The sequence below is a fragment of the Ostrea edulis genome, chromosome 4 (assembly GCF_947568905.1).
Source record: "Ostrea edulis chromosome 4, xbOstEdul1.1, whole genome shotgun sequence".
NCBI classification, from domain to species: Eukaryota; Metazoa; Mollusca; class Bivalvia; order Ostreida; family Ostreidae; genus Ostrea; species Ostrea edulis.
This window is the reverse complement of record NC_079167.1, coordinates 89738598-89757979: the sequence shown is the minus strand read 5'-3', so window position 1 is coordinate 89757979 and position 19382 is coordinate 89738598. Positions and strand designations below refer to the sequence as shown.

The following is a 19382-nucleotide window of genomic DNA, read 5'->3' as shown; positions in this document are numbered from 1 at the left end:
CTCCCTGTATTTCAAATCTTACATTCAACCAAAATATTGTAGTATTTAAAATATTCTGTCTACAAAGACATTTTGTGTAACCAATTCCATTTTATTGTCATAAAATCAATATCCGATTTTCTTTCTTTTCATGTTTCCTTTTTGTTTTTCCTATTTAGTATCTTCTGTTTATAATACTTATACCTACATGTACAATAAAAATGTAAACTATTTATAAATTCCATACGATATTATAGTAGAATTAATTACAAGCTGCCGTGTCATCAATTACCTATGTTTTTGCAATGTTTAGATCATTATATCCTTTGTGTAATACTGTATTCGTATAATCTAAAATTTGTATGACCTTGTACCCTCTGCGGAGAGGACTCATATGGGCAGTGCCTGCTGTCTCTGTCCAATCCTATTATGGATGACCATAATAAGACACTGTTTAAATTAATTGCGCTCCAACTCTGGACCGAATTCCTTGGCTATCGGAGATGCAACATACCACGTATGTTTAAATGTTGCTATATAAAAGGTGATGATAACGAACAATGATCAATCTCATAATGTCTAATACTTATTATTTCTAAGTATTTGATCTATATAAAGTCACCGTGCTTAATAAAGGGACTGGTTCACGTTTTTCGAAAGAAATGGTTTTTATTTGTGATGTTAAAGATTAAAAATATAGCTCATTTAATGTTGACAACCAAAATTTGGACCGTCTGAATGCAATTTAAGAGCAATATTTTAGCTTTGATTCTGTGTTATGTAAACAAAGACTAGAGTCTTTTTTATGTAAACAAACAAACCAGTGAAATGTTAATTTTGTAATTTAAAGCATCTTTATTTTGTACAATCACAAATATCAACTTTTAAATGAAACATTTTACCTAAAGCATACTTGAGATGTGATATATATAATAAACTTGGATCAATATCCATTTATTTTGAAAACCCCGTAAATAATAACACACCTCAATCTTTGTTTTCAAACCAAATAATAAACTCTCTAAAATGAGCTTCTGTCATAATGAATAAACTTAATTTTTTTTTTTGGTGAAACTTTCTAAATATATCAGACTGTAGATTTTGATCATTTAAAGTGAAAAACAAAATTTGGAGGAAAATCGTGAATCAGTCCCTTTCAGGTACATGTATCTATGTTATTGCAATTTATAGGAGGCCTATAGGGAGAAGGCGCTTTTTAGCCTCCCTTTGCGATTGTAAAAAAGGGTGTTTTTCTTGGCTGCATTTCACTGCTACTTCCGGGCGCACGACTACTGGTCCTAAATAGATATGACCAACGTTGGAGTTAACTTGCTTAGTGCCTCAATAAAAAAAATTGATAAACTGCTTTGAATTTTTTTAAATAAAGAAAAGGTAAGATTATGATATGGTAAGTTGAGATATGTGAAGTAATCTTATATTCTGTTTAGTTTACTCCTTCTTAAGCACATGACTACTGGACACTCTAGGGTACTCAATGTAGGTTCCTTCACATCCTCGTTTAAATTGAAGTAACGCATGTTCCAGAAAGAAAGAAAAAAGATCTTCAAACAATACAACCCTTTTTTCAAAAGCTAAAATTTAAAACAAAGAGAGCATATTTCAAATTATGAGCACCATGTACACTGTAAACAGATATAGATCTATTCGTTTTACAGAATGATAGGAACAGACGTATACTTGCTTGCGGGTTTTTTTTTTTTTTTTTGGGGGGGGGGGGGTTGTTTTTTGTTTTTGTTGTTGTTGTTTTTGTGGGGTTTTTTTCCGGTTTTTAATTAAAGCGCGTAGCTGCTTTATTGCCACCAGTTGGGTTTTACTTTCGTCATCATGTTTCCGGTTTATCGCCACCTATAGGCAAATTTATGCATCGCTGTAGTAAAGAGGTCGTGTTTAAAGTACTCGTAATTTTGCAACCGATCTAGTAAGGGGTTTACATTCATATCCACAGGGGCATTTTCTCTCTCGGAAATACAGTTAGTTGAACAGTGGATAAAATATGTATAATCAAAGTACTGACAGTACTGAAAGACGGTGGCGTGGGTTGCGATAAGCTTAACTCAGGTGAACTTAAAACACTACAGAGATAGTACTTCCTTGTCTGAATGAGGAATCATTGATGGTAATTCATTTAGTAGTAATAATTCAATAATGGTAAAACCGTTGTAAGAGTCCATAAATAGTTTATTAAATTCATAAGAAGCATGTACATGTGGTTTAAAAAGCAGGTTCCAAAATTGAATTAAGATCATGCCTTTTAAATGAGCAAATTCGTTTTCTCAAGAGAATAGAGGAACATGAAACACATATTCATGCACTGGTTTTCCTCTTGAGCTTATACGGAATATTTCAGAACTTTGAGAATGATCACCTTGTAAAATGGAGAATGGCATTAGAGTTTGTTGTCTTTCCATTTCAAAATATCCATATTTTTCTAGCATGCTGTGGCACTCAAAACTTAGTTCTCAAATGATATCTGGAAAATTTTCATATGTTGAAAGTATTTTCATAGGTTGGAAGTCAAGTAGTTGGAAATTATGTGGAGATCATCTGGTGACACCAGAAAATGTTATGCATGTCAGGTTGTGGGAGGACCTCATCACCAGAACCTTTACTTCGTAAAGTGCTTCCAAATCACTCATGGCAAGCAACCGCCATTGATTTGATGGGACCATTTCCAACTGGGGGGGGGGGGGTCAATATTGGTGTACGTTGACTATTTCAGTCGGGTTTTTTTTTTAGACATTTATTTTGAAAAACACCGGAACAGCTAAGATTATTGACTGTGTGAAAGACACTTTTGCTAGATATGGCATACCAGATACCCTAAGAAGTGACAATGGACCACAATTTTGCTCTGCAGAATTTGAAACTTTCCTAGAAGAAAATGGTATCATTCACGAGACATCAACTCCTTTATGGCCACAGGCGAATGTTGAAGTGGAACGTCAGAATAAGACTCTATTGAAAGCTATTCGTACAGCCCATGCTGAAGGAAAAGATTGAAGAAAAGAGCTAGCAAAATTTCTGACACCGCAGTTTGATGTTTGTCTGGCTAGATGACGACGTATCCGTTTTATGAATACATACTGAATCGAGATAAGGCACCAGCCACATTCTTGTGTCCTGGAATATACTTTACAGTGAACTTGAAAGGTTGCAGTCTCAAAAATCATCGTTGGATGCGTGCACTTGGATGAGACCTTTTGCTGTAAATGAACTGCAATGGTTTATGATCTGTCAATAATTCAAATCCACATCCGTATAGAAACAAGTAAAATCATTTGCAAGCCCATACCAGAGCCAAAAGTTCTTTCGCGGTCTGTGAGTATCTCCTTTCTACGTCTGTTAAGCTTTTACTGGCATAACAAATGATTTGTGGTTCCCCCTCCTGAATCTGTACAAATATTGCGCCAAAACCCACAGGACTTGCATCTGCTATTACTTGAGTTCTTGTCTTTGGGTCAAAATATCCTAACGTCTGCTTTGGATAAACTTTCCTTCAACTTGCTAAAGGCTTGTTCTTGCTCCTTGCCCCATGTGAAAGATTGATTTTTACGAGTCAAAATTCTGAGCGGTTCTGTCTTAGTTGCTAAATTGGGAATGAATTTTCCACAATATGTTACCAAACCCAGAAAACGTCTTACTTCTGACGTATTTGTTGGAGGTCAAGCTTCTACTATAGCTTTCACCTTCTCTCTGGTTGGATCGATTCCCTTATCTGATAAGACATGCCCCATGAATTCTAATTTCCGCAGTCGAAACTGACATTTTTCCTTATTGAATGTCAATCCCTTATGACCTAGCTTCTCGAACACTGCTGCCAATCTCCAATCGTGCTCTTCCATTGTTTTAGCATGTACAATGATGTCATCAGACACATTCCGAACGCCATCACCTTCCTGGAGAGCTTGCTGAATAGTATGCTGATAAATCTCTGGAGCTGAAGTGACACCAAAACTAAGCCTCTTGTAACGGAACAGTCCAGCATGGGTTACAAATGTAGTGATCTCACGAGATTTGTTTAGCTAATTCTAACTGATGAAAACCTCACTTTAAGTCCAGCTACTGCCATTCAGTTCGTGTATAATTTCATCGATGGTGGATATTGGATGCCTCTCTCTCTAATGATGGCCTCATTCGCAAGCCTAATGGCGACACAAAGCCTAATGTCTCCAGACTGCTTAGACGTAACCACAGCTGGGCTGTCGCATGATGAGGGTGCCTCTACAGACTCTGATATCCAGATCCAGATCCAATAGTTCCTGAAGTTTGGCTTCAACTTTCTCTCTCGTGGCAAAAGGAATTCTTCTAACTGGCTGTGCTACCGCTGTAAGAGTCTCGTCAATATGTAACTTCTGTTTAAAGTTTTTAACTTTCCAACACCATTGAAATATGTTTTCATATTTTGTGAACAAGTTCAATTCCGAAAGGAAATTGGTGTGAACCACATTCAAAATGCCCAATTCTGTGGCTGTTAGGTGTCCTAATAAAAGGTGAAGATAACGAACAATGATCAATCTCATAACTCCTATAAGCAATACAATATAGATAGTTGGACAAACACGGAACCCTGGACACACCAGAGGTGGGATCAGGTGCCTAAGAGGGGTAACCATTCCCTGTCGACCGGTCACACCCGCCTGTCCTTTGCCTTGAATAACTAGGAATTCCGCTTTCACAACTGAGTTTCCTACTGCGATACCTGCCATAAACCTCCCAATGTTTCAAGTGATTTATAATTTCCATAACCATAAGGATAAAGTTTTTTATCCGATTTCTGTGATGTACATCTCACTTTTCTCTTCTTTAACTCCTCCCACAAGTTACGTCAATACAACCTCGCATTGGGTCAAATGCTGTCTGACGTGTTTCATGCCGATTGTTAGGCCGTTCTTGGCGCACTGGTTTTGACTGCGGATAACTCCGTTTACCTGATCAGGATATGGGGCTCACGGCGGGTGTGACCGGTCAACAGGGGATGCTTATTCCTCCTAGGCACCTGATCCCACCTCTGGTGTGTCCAGGGGTCCGTGTTTGCCCAACTATCTATTTTGTATTGCTTGTAGGAGTTATGAGATTGATCACTGTTCGTTATCTTCACCTTGCATCAATAACGTTGCAACTGACACCTGAGTCCACAATCATACGAATATCTGATACTCCACCAATCTTGGTTGTAATCATTGATAGGCAATAAATGCAGTCATGCCATACATGGTTTTTTAGTTGAATGATTGTACAAGAGAACAGTAGTAAATACATTTGCATCGCGTATTCCCTGGAAGCTCAAAAGACTGACATTCTCAGGGGGTGCCATTCGGTGTCAATTGAAGTTAGGTATCGTGTGGTATTATTAGTATACAGAGGTCGTAAGTTATAACAGAAACAAGTGCCTGTAGAAAGTAGTCCCAGTGCGCGTGCTTTGTGCAGATGAACTCCGAACGATATTTTTTGTACTAAGAAATCAAACGAATTTTTCAACCAATCAGCATCGTTGTTTAAGTCATCACTTTAAATGTTATTAAATGATAATTGTTTCACAAATATGTCAAGTAGACTTGATCCGATGGGCTTGGTAAGTTTGAGTATTTGTTCAAACATCGTTCTTGATACCCTCAATTAAATCAACAAACAAATCATAATACCAACGGCAATTAATATCAATATGATTTACTCTACAAATTACCAATAATTTAAAAATTTTAAAAAGTAAAGTTGAAACAAGAAATCGCCCTTTTCAAACAATTTACAACTGCTCATGGAAAATATATCTTTATACCTTTAAATTAGATAATCAACATTTTGATAGTATTTTGCGAGAAAAAGTGTACTGTGCATTATATCCATTGAATAAAATGTTATATATACTCCGTGTGATGCCGTGAAAACACACCGGGACATTCAGTGGACACGTCGTCTTCTACGGAGGACATTCAGATTGAAGGGTAGCAGCGAAACCGCAACTTCGAAGGCGCCGACTATATCGATTACAATGCCGTTATCTTATGCATATTTATGAAACGAGTAATATAACATACCAGTATTTCGGGATTATCTTTGCGCAAATAGCAAAAATATTATTGGAAAAACTTTTCAAAAATTGTTTACAATCATACACATATGATTTTGATAATAAAAACAAATTCATTTTCATGATTTTTGACCAGCAAAATTCCGCCGCTAGGGTCCCCGTGTTTACACACTGTGGCGATAGCATAAGGCGAAGAGCCACCGTCTAATTGTCTTCATTCTGGAGGAAAGTGGGACACAGAAGCAGGCAATTCTTCAGTTAAAATTCCCGTTTGAATCTGCGAGCTGTAATAATTAAAGTGATAATCAAGAAATTTAAAATTTAAAACTCAATAAGAATCTGTACATGAAACCGTTTTGTCTAGGGTGTCTTTGCATTGTAACCTTCGCATAGCGGTTAGAGGTCACGAAAATCAATACTTTTGCACGGTGAAATCTATAATTAGAAGCCACGTCTTTAAGGAGGTACTTTACATCGTCATAATGGCTAACTTTCTTTTTAAAACATGGATGAAAATATAAATATCAACACAAAATTCATCTATGGAATAGGACTGATTTGAAAACCATGAAAGAGAAGTGTCGCATCCTGACCAACAAGTTCCTGGCATGGTTTAACAACACCAACCCTGTAGAAGATAGCTGGGCCTATATCAAAACAAGCTTACTTGGATTACAAGACCAGCACGTTCCATCTAAGATGTCGTCACCAAGATACTCGCAACCATGGGTTAATATAAGCGTAAAGAGGGCCACCCGGAAATAGAAGTGCAGCTTCTGGAAAGCGAGGCAAACAAAGAATGACAAAGACATCCAGAGATACCATCGTTTGAAGAAGGAGTCAAGATCAGCATGTAAGGCAGCATATGACACGTACATAAAGAACATGATCAGCCCAGATGCAACATCAAATCCTAAACGATTCTGGAGTTTTATTAAGGGCATGAAATCTGATACCACAGGAGTAGCACAACTGAAGGATTCTACCGGAATGACCCACTCCGACAGTAGCAGGAAGCAGTGCTCGAGCTGGGCTTCGCCATTTTCGCCAATGGCTAATTTTTTTCAAAAATGGCGAAAAAAAATTGAAAGTGGCGAAAATCCCTTTTTGCAATAAATTGTATTTTTAATCCTTTGTCAGTGACACATTATCGCCTGTTTGTTTATGCAGTCAAAATCTGTTTATTCAGTCAACGCGTGCGACCGGGAATCTCGCGTCGTTCCAGTGCACACAGAGCTGGTCACAGCCTCAGGTAATTTATGGCTGCAAAAAAGTCGGTGATTATGTAATAAAGTACATCGGACAGCTGTTTACCCTGCTGTGGTCAATTGTTTAACATTTAAAGTCTTATTCATTATCGTGTTATCATTTCCACATTAATGTCAATTCTTAACCAGAGAACCGACTGGTAATTAAATTGGCCGTATTATTGTGTATAATGTATATCTAAATACATCAATTGTTTGTTTTTGCGGCCAAACTCGTTGATTACAAGATTTTGATTTTGATGTGTTTGATTTTAGTTCGAATATTTCATAAACAATGCGGTCGGTCACCATTGATATGGACATGGCAATTTTAATAAATAATTTTCTTTGAAGTTCGGTGCGCAACAGTATAAAAATGCTAATCTCATAAGACTATGCACCCCATTCTATTTTGACACTAAACTTATAGCTTCTGACCCTAGTCAGTCTAAAATTTAAAAAATATCTATGTTTGGCTTTACAGTCAACCCCACCTCCTCAAACATCTGATTCTGTCCAAATTGCAAAATCTTCCATACAAAAACGGAAATTTAATAGGGAGTGGTTGAGATACGACTCTAAATTGGGCTTGATGTTTTGTGACATCTGTATTTCGGCCAATGTACACAATGTTTTCACTGAGGGGTGTAGCATCATGAAGTTTATATTTATATGATTTATTATCTGAATTTTGATTTCCATAATAGAATTTATCAAACAAATCAACTTCTTATTATTTCAGAAAGAAATGTTTAGGTATGGTAGCTGGATATGATTAAGTAATGTAACTGATTCAAAATGCTAAAATAAGTGTAATGAATAAAATAATATATAATATGATGGAAATAATTGTAAAGCATGTGATTATTTGTGCCGCGCCACTCCCCGAAAAAGTGGCGAAAGGGAATTCTGGTCCAGTGGGAGCACTGGCAGGAAGGCCAACATCCTCAACAAACAGTTTTCATCGGTCTTTAACAAATACGAGCGAACAGATACCATCCCAGACAAAGGTCGCGGCCCTTATGAGGACATGCTGTACATCACAATTGGACTCGAAGGTGTGAGGAAGTTGCTCCCCAACCTCCAGATCCACAAGGCAACTGGCCCAGATGGAGTTGCCTGTGGGTTACTGAAAGAGTTTTCTGATTAGATTGCTCCAATGTTTCAGGTACTTCTCCAGACATCTCTAAACCAAGCATCTATCTCAGTAGAGTAAAAGACAGCAAATGTGGTACCTATTTACAAAAAAGGGGAGAAAAATAAAGCGGAAAATGATCGTCCAGTCAGTTTGACATCTGTGACATGCAAGATGCTGGAGCATATTATGTGCAATAACATCATGCGACACTTGAAAGGTAACAACATACTCCATGATACCCAGCATGGTTTTCGTAAAAGGCATTCTTGTGAAAGTCAGCTAATACTTACCATCCAGGACTAAGAATATAACATCGACTCCAAAGGCCAGGCTGATGTCATCTTACTAGGCTTTTCAAAGGCCTTCGACAAAGTTCCTCACATGGGTCCTCTGTATAAGTTAGACCACTATGGGATTAGACACAGTCATCTGCAATGGATCAAAGACTTCCTTGTAGGCCGGACCCAACAAGTGTTACTGGAGGGCGTTACATCACCTACAGCCCCAGTACAATCAGGAGTCCCCCAGGGTAGTGTGCTTGGACCATTGCTGTTCCTGTTGTTTATCAATGACCTACCAGATTGTGTCTCAGAAGGATCTACATCAAGATTATTTGCAGATGACTGTGCCCTCTACAGGAATATCAGAAAGGAGGAGGACGCCATCAAGCTTCAAGAAGACCTAGAAGCTCTATAGCAATGGGAGGGTAATTGGTTGATGGAGTTCCACCCCAAGAAATGTCAAGTACGGGATGTCACCAACAAAAGGAAGTGTGTAGAATACCCCTATAACATCCATAGACACACCCTTGAAGTGGTTAATTCTGGAGTTAATATGCACAAGAGTTTGAAATGGACTCAACATATCAACCAGATCACCAAGAAAGCAAACTCAACATAAGTTTTTCTGCGGCGTAACATCCATCAATTCCCACGTGATACCAAAGCCCTATGCTATAAGACGTTAGTCCATCCCTTGCTGGAATATGCGAGTGTTATCTGGGACCCGCATACGGCAGAAAATATCAACAAGATAGAGATGGTACAGAGGAAAGCTGCTAGAATGGTAATGAATGATTTTAGGACAACCAGCAATGTTTCCAATATGATCCAGTAACTCAACTGGCCCTTACTAAAGGAGCACAGAGCCCAGGTCAGGAGTATTGTGATGTACCGTATTGTGTATCAGCTGATTGACATTCCATCTACACTCCTGATACCAACAATTTCTCCAAGGGAACAACATCACTTTCCTTGTGCCGTATGCCAGGACTACAGTTTACCAGAAATCGTTTTTTTCCAGATGAGTATAGGATTTGGAACTCTTTACCATCTGAGGCTGTCAATGCAATATCCGTAGACAGCTTCAAGGGCCAGATCCAGTCCATCAGTATCCTACAATAGACAACCTGGATTTTAAACTTTTAAATGCACTTGTAACTTTTTATTTTAATCACATAACACGTCCTTGCACCACACGGTACGAAAATACACTTTAAGTGGTGAAGTAGCACACAGGAATAATAATAATGATATTTGTCTGTTCATTAAAACAATCCTCGCCTATCTGAGTAGCTCAGTAGATTAGGACGTCGACTGCTGAACTGTAGATCGTGTGTTCGAGTCCAGCAGGGGTTTTAAATTTTTCTCAGATTGCTTTCAAATAAAACTACATTTTTTGACGAAATAAAGTAAATTTGAAAATTTTCAAGTTCAAAATATTGTACATATCCTCCACTTTTCATCCTCGTCAAATTTCTCTGGTGTATGATACCTCCTTACGCTATACACGAGTTATGAGGGTTTTCCATTTGTGTTTTGACTACTGTTCCGACTCAATAAAAAGTCTACCCGACACAACAAAAATGTGTGCAACACAGTAAAAAAAAATTAACTACTCGGTAAGATCCGCGTCGATCGTGAACGAGAAAGAACTTGCGTACGATTATGTTTTGACAGCGAAGGACAGAGATTGGTGTCTCGGAGGGGCGATATTACGTAACTGATTACACCTCCCCCGATCATATATGTAAGTAGGTCATTCAGGAATTTAGAGCATGCAACGGTGTTAGGCTTACCCATCGTCGGAAACCCACGGTCGGTCGCTCTAGTCGTTTAGGTAAACGACATGAGCGACCGATCGTGGGTTTCCGACGATGGGGCTTACCTTACTATTTCTAAACAACCAAGAAATTCTTCAGAATCATCGTCAACACAATCAAAGATTTCGTTTTAGTTTAAAAAATGAGACTGAAAATACTGATCTTGGGGGTAGGGAAAAGACAAAAGGTAAAAAATTATAGGTCTGCGTTTACGGAAGACAATGCCCCGGTTTCAAGTCTTCAAAACACCGTCTGTTTACTGAAATATGCAGGGCGAACGCCCTACCTCTAGACCACCGCAGCGGTGGTAATGCTATTGATATTAAATAGATATTTAAAAGGAGCAGGTGTCCTTTACCAAAATTGTAAATTTCATAATCCAAGGACATGGTTTTAGTTCCAGGTGGGACAAAAATTATCATAGTGACCATTGTGTTTAACAACGTCATATAAAGTTTATATTTCAACATGGTGAAAAGTTTCAGGACATTGTTTCCCATCCATATTTGTTATTTCCTTACAGAAAATGTATTATTTAGTTGTGCGAAAGTAAAGAATAACGCTTGATTTTATTTTTTTTTTTACTGTTGTTCCTGCTCATTAACATTACAGACAGAATTCATGAAGTCAGCTTAGCGCTTTTCAGTACTTTGATTTATATTTGTAAATAAGCGTTGCACGCTAGGTACTACATGGACGAGTTTATGTTTGATTAGAGGTGTTGAATAATTATATAACGTCTGGGTCTCTTTATATAGCAAACAATTGAATCTATAAATTCATTGAACCAATGTTCATTTCACAGCACAAATTCATTGAAAATAAATCAATATTAAATCAAATCGTTATAAATGTTTGTAAAACATATATGCCCCCCGTGGTGCAAAATTGAAAAAGGTTGTACACATGCATTATATAAATTGATAGCAGTGACAAAACAATTCAAGATATTGAGCTGGCAATATCTTCCTATGTCCAGAGTGGATTGACCCTTGGGTATTTACTATGTGACCAAAAAATCAATAGGGGTCAGCTACTCCTTATGGCGTACCAGTGTACCAAGTTTGGTGTCAATCAAGTAAATGCCTCTTAAGATATAGGAGACAATATATTATTATGTCCACTCTGACACTTGACCTTAGACCATGTGAACCCAAAATTAATAGGAGTCATATACTCTGTATGATGTACCTGTGTAGTTTAATAGTTTGGTGTCTATCAAGCAAAGGGTTATCAAAATATTGATGTTCAGAGTGGATTGACCCTTGACTTTCAACCATATGACCTCAAAATCAATAGATGCCATTTGCTCTTTAGGACGTATCGGTGTACCGAGTTTGATGTCTGTCAAGCAAAGGTTCTCAACATTTTGAGAGGGCAGTATATATGTATTCTGATGTCGAGTTTGACCCTTGCCCTTGTGACCTCAAAATAAATAGGTCATCTACTCTTTAAGATGTACCAGTGTATAAAATTTGATGTCTGTCAAGCAAAGATTTCTCAAAATATTACGCGGACTGTATCTTCCTATATCCAGCCTGGCCTTTGACCATGTGACCTCAAATTAACATGCTTTTTTTATTCCTTAGGATGTACTAGTTAGTGTATTAAGCTTGATGTCTTTCAAGGATAGGGTTCTTAAGATATTGAGCAGAAAGTATCTTGCTGTGTCCAGAATGGATTGACCCTTGACCTTTTTTGACCAGAAAATCCATAGGGGTCCTCGTCTACGGTACTCATAACCAACCTACATATGAAATATCATTACGATCAAGTGATATGGTTTTGAGATATTGTGTAGACAACATACTTGTATATTCAACCAACCAACCAAATGAACATAATCAAAACTTTGTAACTTTTACATCATTGTTGTGCCACAATTTTCATGCATTGAAGACATGTCATTGTAATATTTCATCTTTTAATATGTTTCCATTACAGACACTTTACTCAGAAAGAAAACTATTTTTAAATGAAATTTTACACTGCTATTTTTGCCAAATTTAACATAATTTGCAACCATACCAATTCATATGTAGTGTTGTCAAATATTCCGAAATAAATGATTAGAGCTAAAGTGCACCTGTCACAGTGTTTGGCCCATATTGATCATGAGGTCAAAGGTCAAGATCAAACTACTATCGTATAGAAAATATTGTGTGATCAATATTTTAAAAATCATTTTATTGACAGTTAGCAAACTTGAGACAGTGATTGCCATTAAAGAGTACTGTATATGACTCTTGTTGATATCAGGTCAAAGGTCAAGTTGGAGTATAATTTTGTACTAACAAACATGCTTCTGCCAATCAGTACTCTCAGCACTGTAATTAGGAGTTGAACTTTTTCAACTTCTCTAGATTGCATAGGACTTTGGTGTGGGTATCTTCACTTTCTCGTTTTGTTTGATATATCAATATTGTATATCTAGAAAATACGGAAGCCGATAGGTGCCAGGGTATAGAATTAATATTTATTTAACTGGCGGCCGCCACTTAATTTATATATGGCGGCTGCCAATTGCAAAATCAATGTAATTCGTATCGCTGAGTGATTATTTTGGAAAGATTTAGAATAGTACGCAAACACGCAGCATCGTTTTTCAAAGTGCATAGGGACAGTCGGAGGAGAAATTGTCTTCTACAATTGTTGACAAGCAGAAAAGGAACCTAAAATGTCTCTTGTCCAAACTTCGTACTCTTAAATTTGAGGGAGGGAGCTCTGTTCATCCTTCAATTGACCAGTTCATTCATTATTACATTTTTACCATTCATTACTACCACCAAAAGAGTGGGGGTGGGGGCCAATTAATCTTATTTCACATGTGAAAATAATTTAGTTTAAATGTGAATAATAGAAATTGAACGTTCAAAAAAATGGAGGGTCAGCCCTGTGGTTCTACGTATTTAACAGTACAATCGAAAAACAATAATTTAATGCTCTTAATTGTATATATATATATATCACATACATATTACTAAGCATTGGGGATGGATTGCACCCCTTTCATTTTGAGAGAGAGATAGAGAAAGAGAGAGGAATTGAATAACTGGTGACAGCCATATAAATGATTTAAATTGAGTGGCGGCCGCCATATAAATTAAGTGGCGGCCGCCAGATAATAAGTGGCGGCCGCCAGTTAATAAGTGGCGGCTGCCAGATAATAAGTGGCGGCCGCCAGTTAAATTAAGTGGCTGCCGCCACATAAATTAAGTGGCGGCCGACAGTTAAATAAATATTAATTCTATACCCTGGCACCTATCGGCTTCCGTAAGAAAACGTTCTCCAAACTATATAGTTTATGCAACGCTTTAGTCTCTGCGTGTTCAAGTAAATTAATATGAAGATATATATTTCTTAAACCAGATTTTCTGCGCATCGTAAATAACCAATGGTAACGCTTGAATAATAATAATATTGTATAAATATTCAATAAATTCTTTTTTCTTGATATCGGGGTAGAATAAAGTCAAAAAATAAAATCCAATGCTCAAACTTTTATCTAATTTTAATCTAAAGTTTGAGCATTGGATTTTATTTTTTGACTTTATACACACACACACACACACACACACACACACACACACACACACACACACACACACACACACATATATATATATATATATATATATATATATATATATATCTCCAAATTGTCATAATATGCTTAACGTATCTATGACGTCATAATATGCTTAACGTAAAATCCTTTTCCCTTCATTCATTTATGACGTCGTTATGTACGTGAAATGTTAGGACGCCTTTATGACGTCAAACCATTTCAAAACTATTTTAAAATGTAACGCCTGAGGATTATAAAATGAAAGCGCTTGCGTTAAATTTTTAACTTTGTGTACTGTTTATTCTATTTCTTTTAATATATATATATATATATATATATATATATATAATTCAATAAAAAGGCAGGAAAATATACAGTTCCAAAATATATTTAAATCACTAGCGCTTTCTGGATTTTAACATCCATCCTCAGGTGAACACAAATTAATAATGATTCATTATTAATTTGTATTCACCTGAGGATGGATGTTAAAATCCAGAAAGCGCTAGTGATTTAAATATATTTTGGAACTGTATATTTTCCTGCTTTTTTATTGAATTATTTTGACTGTGTGATATTAACTCTTTCTATTTGGATTATATATATATATATATATATATATATATATATATATATATATAAATAGAGAGAGAGAGAGAGAGAGAGAGAAAGAGAGAGTATTGTAATAATAATATTGTATATATATATATATATAACACAATATTTTATTCACTACTAGTGAACGGGATTGAGCAGAAGGCGTAGCCTATTTCAGCCCCTTCCCTACATCAAGGACACAATGAATCAAACAAAACTACATATGTAGTTATTATTTGTGATTAAGATAGAATGTATAGAAAAAGGAGATACAAAGATATATAACTAATGAAAACAACCACGAAACAAGAAAAGAAAAAATGGTATAGAAGTAGAAAAGAAATCACAACAAAAGAACAAAACAAAAACACACACAAAAAAGAAATACCGGTTTGTTTAAATATAAGTGAAAGTGTATATATATATATATATATATATATATATATATATATATATATATATATATATGGGGCAAACAGACACCCGTTTGTTTGTTTGTGGGTTTTTCTGTGACAACTATGAATTAGTCAACTTCTCCTTCGGCTCTCCCCACACTTTGAAAAAGGATGTCTATACTACATATATCAGCATACCAGTAATATTATGTAGGCTACAGACTGTACACAAAATTTTACACTGTTTCAACCCCATTCACGCCGTCAAGCTTGTACATTTACAAACATTCACGCAAAGTGATAATTTGTATACAGATTTTCAGGTCTAGTCATATAAATTCAGTCTATAACTAACAGTTAATTCACTCAAATTAAAACCCTTTGTTTGATTACATAACATGTCAATTTCCCATCGCTTGACTTCGTTATGCTTGGCAGATCTCGGGCAAAAGACCTCGGAAGAAACCAAGCCATACCTTGAGAAACGTCATTGCTAATTGACATCTTTTGAATGTGATTTTAATTCAACTGAATGAGTTAAAGGTAAATAAAATGATAGTAGTCTTCAGTTAATTAAGATGAATTTTGTCACTATATACATAATAATAATAATCGTAATAGCCATAGGGGATAAAAAAAAAAAGAAGAAAAAGTAATTTCCGAGAAAGCATCTTTAAAGACCCAATTTTAAGTTGACACCCTCAAATTGTAAGCTGCCTGCCAACCAAACATTTAACAATAGATCTCGGGTGGAGTGACATCTGCAGACACTATGTTCTGGGGCTACCCCATAGAGGTGTTTTGATAACAATAACAGCCAGTATCTACAGGCATTCTTTAGATCTTGAGGAAGCCCAGTATACCTGAGTTTTGATAGCAATGACCTGTCCACAACTGCTATTTTCTTGTAATTCAATTGTTTTTAAAAGGGCCACTGAACAATGCAATTTCAATATAATTGTAATTTTCCCCCTCTATATACCTGTACATGTATTATAAATTACACAATCAGAAATCAAACAATAATTTGCACAATAAGTTTTAAAACTTGTAACCTATTGAAATAATTTATGTCATCAATTTATGATACCTCTATATTTATAACAGAAATTATTCATCGAGTCAATGACAGAGAGAGAGAAAGAGGGGTGGGTGTAGAATGTGTGTCAGCTACCCTTAGGAATACAACCATTATTCAAACACTATGACCACAGAAACTCTGCAGAGGTCCCCGAGACAGGTCCTGTGTATATCAAAACTATAAAAAAGCATGGACAGGTAGATTTCTACCATGTTCTGCCTCTGTGTATTTCTTTGAGTGCCATGGGATATAGCAATTAACACCTTGGTAGACCCTGGCCACTCCAGGTAAATAACATCTGTTTAGATTAGGCTCCTCCTACATTTTCACTGACCGTACGGTCATGAGATGGGTCTTTAAATGACTCTGAAAACGTCTTTAAAATCTTATTTTTCAAATGGTATGATGGGGGAAAAATATCATAGTTGTGAGTTTATTAGATTGTGTCATCACTCAAATCGCAAATGCAATGTATCACGTGTGGAAAAATAATAAAAATGATGAATGTCCCGATAACAATCAAATTATGGAATTTGACACAATATCTCTCAGCATTATACTTCTATCAGCATTAGACTTCTCTCAGCATTAGACTTCTCTCAGCATTGTACTTCTCTCAGCATTAGACTTCTCTCAGCATTAGACTTCTATGGACGCACACAACCAGTATATATATATATGATTGATATTCTGTACATACAGATTGTGTACACATTTTCGCAAACTTGTGACAGTTCACGCACAGGCACTTGTTTCATACATGAGTCCCTCCTCCTTAATAAGTGGGGACTCATGTATGAAACAAGTGCCTGAGAGTTCACGTCCTTTAAAAGACATTATTTAGATTTGTGGTATGTCCTCTTCTGAGGCCAGTCCTGAAATGAACAAAGTTTGAAAAGTACTAAATGTACATGGTACAGACAATTAGCAAGAAAACAAATCTCTAGAACATATACGCAATGTTTTTCAATATTCACATCGAGCAGTGTCCCATCTTGGCGGGAAAACCAATTTATTGACCATTCACAAATCTCAACCAATCAAGTCCCAGAACATTTTTCTATATAAGACCTTTGACCTACACTATTACCTGATGCGTGATGGTCTGCGTTAGATGTTTGTACGGGTAAATGGCTACAGGAACAAAGAAGTGCATCTAACTTTATTTCAACAAGTAAGTACTGGATTTACATATTATTGTGTAGGCCTAATGTTCTTCGTGATAGTTCATCTTCACCTTTCATGCGATTACATTGACCCCGCCGACCCCAGTGGCCTGCATGATGCATCCTGTATCAGCTCAGTCGACTTTTCCAACTTTGTAGAACCTGTTATACGTTTTAAATTGTTTTTGAGAATTAGAAAAAGCCATTGCATTTAATTAAAAGTCTTTGCATCATTAGATAATTCAAACGAACGCTGTTCACAAATTAAAAGGTTTGTAACACTACTGCACGATGCCCGAATCAAATGGACACCGCTTTGTTCCAATCATGCTCGCAGTAAGAGAAGATAGGTCTCGAGAGGAAGTAAGTTGGTGAACTGAATAGTTAGAGAAGTATGAAGGACAGACAACGTGATTAAGAAGTTCAAGATGTTTCAACATATAGATAGATCTCCACAGAGTTACGGTATTATATTGACTTTAGTCTTTACCATCGTTCGCCACACATTTTTAATGAGAAAACGAAAGTAGATTTGTTTTCAATTTCATACAACTATTTAATGATATTGAAAACAAATCAACGCCTGTTCAATATGTTTTTATTATCATTTAAATAATATGTTACACTTGTGAAAATGTCACTCCCACACTTATGAGTTAACTGTTCAGAATACACGTGCGGGTTTTCGAGCATCACATTCGTTGCTATGATTTTGTTTACAACGCCATTGAATGGTTTATGCAGCTAAGTCATGTAGCAGGTTTAAAACAATAGGCTATTTGTAACTGAAAGGACCTACCTTTTGTGACATTTCATTTTAATGCGTTTTCTTGGGGACTCAGTGGATTTCAGAAAATGAATGGTTAAATTATAATGTATAATAAAAATTAATGAAAACACACCAAAACAAAATAACTTCCATTACCAACAAAGATTTTTGTTTTGGATGTCAAAGATCATAGATGCTGGTTCAATATATGGCCAGGCCAGTGTGTGATAAAAATATATCAGTAGTTCGATCAGAGGGAATGAAGACTACATAGCTCAATATTTTTTTTTGCAGTAACATTCAAGCACGACATTTAGGTATGTCAAGTTGTGAAACAGGAGTCTGTGTACTGTTCGATATTCTTTAAACTCTGTTTGAGCCTTTTCCTTACTTAAACAAATGTCAGATACAGTAAAACTTTGATAAAGCGAATTTCTGGGGACCCTCTACAAAAATTCGCTATAAGCGTAATTCGCTATACGTTTATAGCGAATTCATAATTCAAATACAACGAATTCGTTATAAAACTGATTTGTTCTACATATATACCAGTTATATAAGAAAGCAGCAATTGATATACTTGGGTTTGTATCGTCTTTAAGAGAAATGAAGCCTATATATTTTCGAGAAGAAATAATTTTATACAAGAAATATACACATTGATTTATACATGTATATGATAATTTATCTTGATGGATTATTAAGTCATGCAAGAATATGTCGAAAGAGAAATGTCAACAAAATTTTGCGAAATGCATACATGTACAGTCTATTGCAATTGTCATTTACTTCTTGCTTTACACAAATAAAGGAGTGTACGATAAAATAAATGCAATCAAACTTTAAATTTAATTAACGAGAATAGTAAATAATACCGACAAAATATTTCCTAAATGTATGTATGTGTAAGTACTGTTTTGCGTTAACAACCTTTTTTGAAAAAATACAAACAGAAATTTTGTAATAAGTGTGGATCCTTTATGTCAATGGAAAACAATTGTTAAAAATCACAAAGAGTTTAAAATGAAAAAAAATAAATTCGTTATATAAGGTGATTTTACGTTCATTTTTAATTCAAGGGGAATAGGAATTTACTTCGTTATATCAGTAAATTCGCTATATCCGTTTTCGTTATAGACGCGACTTTTTATATAGAATATATAAAGAATTTGCCGGGGAAATCGTTTTCACTTCGCTATAGCCGTAATTTCGCTATATCCGTGTTCGCTATATTCGAGTTTTACTGTACTTCATTTTGACCCAAAAAGTTGGGCACTTCAAACCAACTTTTG

At 36.0% G+C, this 19382-nt stretch overlaps 1 protein-coding gene across 6 annotated transcripts in view; it reads left to right on the top strand.

Annotated features, from left to right (window-relative positions):
- LOC125669229 (uncharacterized) overlaps positions 1-19382 on the top strand; it is a 93635-nt gene that overhangs the window by 12016 nt on the left and 62237 nt on the right. The window contains exon 1 of one of the 6 annotated variants that reach the window (XM_056164241.1): positions 17239-17329. The exons of 2 other annotated variants lie outside the window; for them this stretch is intronic. The gene's annotated coding sequence lies outside the window, so the exon portion shown is untranslated. Of the gene's footprint in view, positions 1-17238; positions 17330-17595; positions 17787-19382 lie in introns of those variants that run through there. 3 more of the 6 variants (XM_056164238.1, XM_056164240.1, XM_056164243.1) reach the window with 3 other exon arrangements.